General features: G+C 34.6%; 1 protein-coding gene across 2 annotated transcripts in view; it reads right to left on the reverse strand.

The window, feature by feature from the left end:
• The window catches only part of LOC140742307 (uncharacterized), a 157,722-nt gene extending 153,506 nt beyond the window's left edge, over nt 1-4,216 (reverse strand). The window contains exon 1 of one of the 2 annotated variants that reach the window (XM_073073182.1): nt 3,919-4,216. The gene's annotated coding sequence lies outside the window, so the exon portion shown is untranslated. Of the gene's footprint in view, nt 1-3,900 lie in introns of both variants that reach the window. The other variant, XM_073073181.1, reaches the window with a different exon arrangement.
• Nucleotides 4,217-6,000: the final 1,784 nt, after the last annotated feature.

Below are 6,000 nucleotides of genomic sequence, written 5' to 3' on the forward strand. Positions count from 1 at the left end.
ACGATTGGTTGTATAAGTATGTTTAAAAACTCAATCTGTTCATTTACTTTTGAAGTTGACTGTACATCAGTTTAGTCTATCATTACACGAACTCTGTAATAGCTGCATATGCGTATGTAACAAGAAACATCGTGTAAGATATTAACGGGAGATGCAAATTTATGCTCTTTTTGCTCGACCCGAGTATATCCTACGTTATCTCGTGTATCTTTGTGTCATTAAATTCTCTGATATAAACTAATGAACTTGGAATATCATATTTTTCTGCCAAATTAATTGCTGCACTGCTGTCGTCATTACTGTCCCAATGCTGTTAAGACCAATGGGGTTAAAACCAAAGTCTTCTACGTTGACCTAGTGCATATTGGTAGACTTAAACATCTTAGAAAACTTTAAAAACCTATTATCTCTGGCATCCTTCAAGTACTAATTATAGACATTTATATAAGTGTTAACTAAGAAATTAATTAAATTAATTGTCACTTTCTTTTTCCGCATTGTGCCTATGCATTATGCTAATATCTGACAGTTACAGTATAACACCTACAACTGCAAACTAATTAGAAAATTCAGGGTATTATTATTATTATTATTATTCAGGTTCGTATAATAATACGAAACGACACGCCTAGGTGGACAGAACACATTGCTCATACAAATCATTTTTGTGATGAATACTTTGATTCCGGTAAACATGGCAATAGGCTCAGTTCACACACACAATATAAACATGGAATGATCTCAAAACTCTTGATAAATAAGTCGTCTAATTGTCAAACTACGAAACTTATTTCTACTATATTAATGACAGTGGAAACAATGTAACAAGTATGCACTACACTACCGCGGCCACTCGTCTTTCGTCGTCACGCTATATAGATCCGCGGCCATTATTGCCGTTCGAACATTGCTGTAGTCATGTATATTCCTCTTTCCATCGGCTCACATAAACATAACACGGCGTTGTATCGTAGCACGAAGTCTATGGCGTGCATTATAAAAAATCACGTTGTCGTGAAAATGTCCTGCCTGACCTGAATTTTTCGACCATAAGTACGTATGGCATTTACAAATGTCTCATTCTTTGACAGATCCTACAGTCAACATTTTTTCAGATTATTATTCTTAAGCACTCGGTTTTTTTTTCATTTCTATAATAATTACTAGTTCATAAAAGATTTTTCCATCAGATCACTTGTAGGAGAACCTTCTTTAAGAACTAAATAAATAAAGACCTAATGACAATTTAAAATGTAAATATTCTTGCGCTTATTACATTCAATTAGTCGTATTAAGACCTTGAACTTTAAGATATGCTCGTGTGGGTCCAACAAACAATGCTTCAATGAGAAATAGATTTCTTTCTGAGCCTCTAAGTAGGCCACGTTCAGACCGCAGTGATGCAAGAAGGCCTAGTCGAATTCATTTTCATATTTAACGTTGGAATGAAAGAATAGAGCACAAATACAGTCTACGTGAATGTGAACTATTTGTGATTAAATATCCCAATATCTATTTTGTTCATAGCGTGTTTTTGTATTGGTCTTAAATATATTTGCAGTTTATTTCGTTTCGTCGCATCTTTCACGTGTGACTATATCTGTAGTAACTACCCAGTGCATCCCAATAATCCTAATCTTATCTGGTATTTATTATAGACATCCATGGGTTGCAATATCCACTTACCAACAAGTGGAGTGCATGTTCGTTTGCTTTATAATAAATAAATCCAGTGTATTTGACTGCCGAAGTTATTAAAATAAAGATGCCAATTATATAACTTCTTATGACAACCACAAAGAATTAGTTTAAATTGTTTAAATTAAGATTAACACGACGAAAACAAAGCGAAGTTAGTGAAAAGCTGAGATAATTGTCCGCCCGAGATTCATAATGAAGTGAGCTTACAGAAATAGTTTTAAGCGGAGACCTAATGACATAACCCAGTTAACTGCTCTTTGTGTATTCTTGTTTTTATTTCAAGGCATTTCTTTGAGTCAGTCAGTAACGAGGCAGTCAATAACATCTATTTTAATAGTGTCAGCTGTACAACCTCAAAACATACATAGAGTCGTTTAAAATCATATAATAAGCAAATTATTTTATCATCAAGATTAACCTTTATTTTTTTAAACGTTAAGTTGCAAGTTGCAATACGCTAAATTGTTTAAAACAACTCTGTCGGTGGGCACTTTGTTTATGTCTATGATGAGTTTTAAACATTTTGTAATTTTTAACAGATGTTTTGAAAAATAAGAAAGAGCATCTATAAGAAATGTAAAATCTGAAATCTGTTCCTACGAATTATAGTAAGCAAAAAAATAATTCTCCAAATTTTGAACTACGTTTTAAGACACAAGTTTTGAATAATCATAATCTAAGTTGCCGACAAAATATTTCTTCAGTTTCTATTTACTTTTGCTGACACGTTGTTACTTTTACTGACACTTTAATTGTCCTACAAAAATCGCTGTACGTTTTAATTTTGTACTAAAAAAAAATAAAACGTATCACGCCTAATCTATAACTACAAGTATAAGAGTATAAAAGTAAGCTTAACGGTATCCAAGACGCGGAATCAGGCTCAGTGGCCGTCCGTTTTAAGAACCACTCTGTCCTACTTACTGTACCATCATTACCTTATTGCTATCACTCTTCATCAACCATACTAACGGTTATGTTCGTTATATTTTTTAATTTCCTATGATGATTAAGATTAATTTAATCTTAACAGTCATCGTAAAAAGAATGATCTCTGAATTTAAATTAATCTATGATACAGTAGGTACGCATATTTTTTTAACTGTTCCTTATATAGGTAGCTGAAGTGAAGATTCAAATAATTAGAATAAATCTCTTGCAATATTCTCAAGGAAGACTAAACCCACTATATACCTAAAAAAATCGATGTCTCTACGAAAAGACGACCATAAATAATTAGCAATACCTAAACGCTATCAATTCAATATCAATAGGTATATACGATTTAAGAGTCATTCCATGATTGGTGACTGTGCAAAGTCACCTCACGTCGTAACAAACAGTTTTGATTATCGATTTCGAAGTAAATATTATGTCTGCCTCGAATTAAAACTTGTTACATATGTACCTATACAAAACAAAAAATATTTAAATTTCAATGGCAAGGTCGTTCTTCGTACTTGCATACCATACGTAGAAATCGAGTTTGAAATAGGTATGTAAATAGTATAAGCTCTACCCTTTCCCGTGTCTATGATCATAGCCTGACCTTGAACGCTCTACCACGACCGGTCTCCGACTCTATCGCACACAGCTGACACAAGTCAAAGTATAGTATAACTTCAACAGTAACTATATTACATGATCTTCGTATAATATACGGTTGAGTGAACATTGTAAAAGAACGCCAATTATATAAACATGATACAGATATTGCATATAGAGTTAGCACATCTGTATACGTGACCAAGTAAATAATAGATAGCAATACAGTAGTATTGCTATTTAAATTGAAATGACCGTTTCTAATTGAAACTTAACCAATATCAGTTGTTACGTGTTATAGTACGACAATTAAACCTTTCGAATTTACAAAAAAGAAAGAATTGAACAATAAACGCTGAGAAATAGAAAGTATGTGTGTACTTGCAATAAACGAATAAACAACGTTATTATCAACGCAACTCTTGTTAACGGTTCGCATCTAATTGCGATTTTGTTAAGTTCTTACACAACATCTTAAACAATACCTAAAATGTATTCATTTATTCAAATGCTTCTTCTAAAGTCGGAGAGACTATCAACTTGTAAAATTTAAACAAATGTATTCCTTGCAAAACGCGGCTTTCGACGAAAGCCTGAAGACGTTTATTCATATTGATAAAGTCCCGCTTAAAATGCAAAACGTTTTAAACTTGCCTTTGACGTTTCACACACCTTAGTCCGCTGAGCTTACGAGTAATCCACAAGAACTGGGAAGCACGATAAGAAATCACTTCAATGTACACGAACTTAAAATGAGCTTAATACTGAACATTTCACATCACTTCAATTTAAAGGACGTTTTTGTGTACACAGTATTTTATGTTCACTTGAAAGTTCACTATTCGCGAGAAACTTAGTGTTTTTATTTAGATTTTGTCTTAGAATCGTACGTTTTTGTTGAGGAATGTTTGCGCGCGCGCAGCGAGGCGTGCGGGCTGGCTGCAAGGAGGGCACAGACCTCGGCGGACCACGCCGGCTGCGCCACGAGTACCGTTGGTCGAGAGTGGGAGCGAGGTCGCTAGATGCAGGCTTGACATTTCAAAGTTATTTCATTACTTCATTTCGATGTCAGTACTCCTTTGTTGTTGAATTGTCGCGCGGTAAGCGTTTCAATCGTAGACGAATAGTGTTGCTTTTCATTGCATGAATTGAATTCAGCCGTTTTAATGACTGATTGTTAATATGTATTTAATGGTCCAGTAAAAGCTTTGAACTCTCGATGATGTTTATAAGAATCATTATAAAATCTAGTCCTGTATTTATGAGACTTGATGATAGAGGCCTCTACAGAAAATAGGGATTTTGTACTTGGAAAATCTTTAGGATTTCTGTGAAAAAAATTGAAAAACCGCACACTTGGAAGAACAAGGCCAGAGCTACGCGTGGAAATTCGTTCCAAATATATATTTGAAACTTACGTTTTATATGGTTCTTTTTTCTTACCACTTTTATAGGTACAGTTTGTATCTATGTATGTATGCCGTACGAACTCTTCATATTATGTTACCTAGCTACGACCGAGAATAAAGAGTTACGTCTCAAAGTTTTGCCACTAAATCTCTGACAACGAAGATTATTTCGCAAGAACGTATTGGCATACAGAACAAAAAGCTCGTCCCGAGTCAAAAAAAGGAAAATGGGCACGACCTCATTGAAAATTCTTATTCGTAGCGAGAAAATCAAAGGAATGGTAGCAATAAATTGGCTCATAACGGAAATTGTACATACGCGAGTGTGCGGGAGGTATTAAGATAACAGGGAACGCAGAACTTGTCAAGGTTCCTTGTTCCTTTGCGAATTCTGCGGTAATCCCGCAAAGGTTCCTCTTATTTTGATTTTCCGGAGCGCTCATTATACTGCTCAATACTGCTACTGCGCTCTATTGTAGAGATTGAAATTATGCTATTCTCGAATGGATATTTATTTTACATCCATACTTGCAGGAAAGAGTACCCCTTTAAAATACTTTATTTCATAAATATTTTTTCATCAATCGAACAATTTCCATTTTTTTTCAATTAATCGATATTGATTTCATGTAATAATGATAATTGCTTATTTATAAACAGTAAATTTTAATCAAGCTAACGCTATTCCACTTACTACTTTTGATCAGTACTAAAGACATAAACGCGTGATGCGCAGGCGCAGACACTAATAATATAACGCAACACGTATCATGTAGTTCTTGAATAACTAGAGAATTGTTCGAAAGAATTACTAGAGAGAAATTAATGAATTCGGTTGAAAAAGTTAAAACAAGAATAATAAATGTATTTACTACACAAATTTTAATCATCCCTTCATTGAAAAGTTACAATTTCAGAACACTTTTTTTATTTGAAAACACCGACTGTACGACTACTGAGGGCCGGTTCTTATTAGGTCGGTCCGACAGTTTTACCGACGGCAACTCTTGATGTTAACATTGTTATGACACTAAATCTATCGATCTGACCATCTAAATATATATAACTCGAAGGTGACTGACTGACATAGTGATCTATCAACGCACAGCCTAAACCACTGGACGGATCGGGCTGAAATTTGGCATGCAAGTAGATGTTATGACGTAGGCATCCGCTAAGAAAGGATTTTGATCAATTCCACCCCCAAGGGGATAAAAAAGGGGATGTAAATATTACTTCGTAACGCGAGCAAAGCCGTGGGCAAAAGCTCGTTGTAAACTAAAACCCGCTCTTGTCGTTAAGTGTGAACAGCAACATCTGTCTGTCAACAAACGGTAAAACTATC

Source organism: Epargyreus clarus, unplaced genomic scaffold, assembly GCF_041222505.1.
Source record: "Epargyreus clarus isolate Ecla_fem2 unplaced genomic scaffold, WU_Ecla_fem_2.2 ptg000005l, whole genome shotgun sequence".
Classification (NCBI taxonomy): Eukaryota; Metazoa; Arthropoda; class Insecta; order Lepidoptera; family Hesperiidae; genus Epargyreus; species Epargyreus clarus.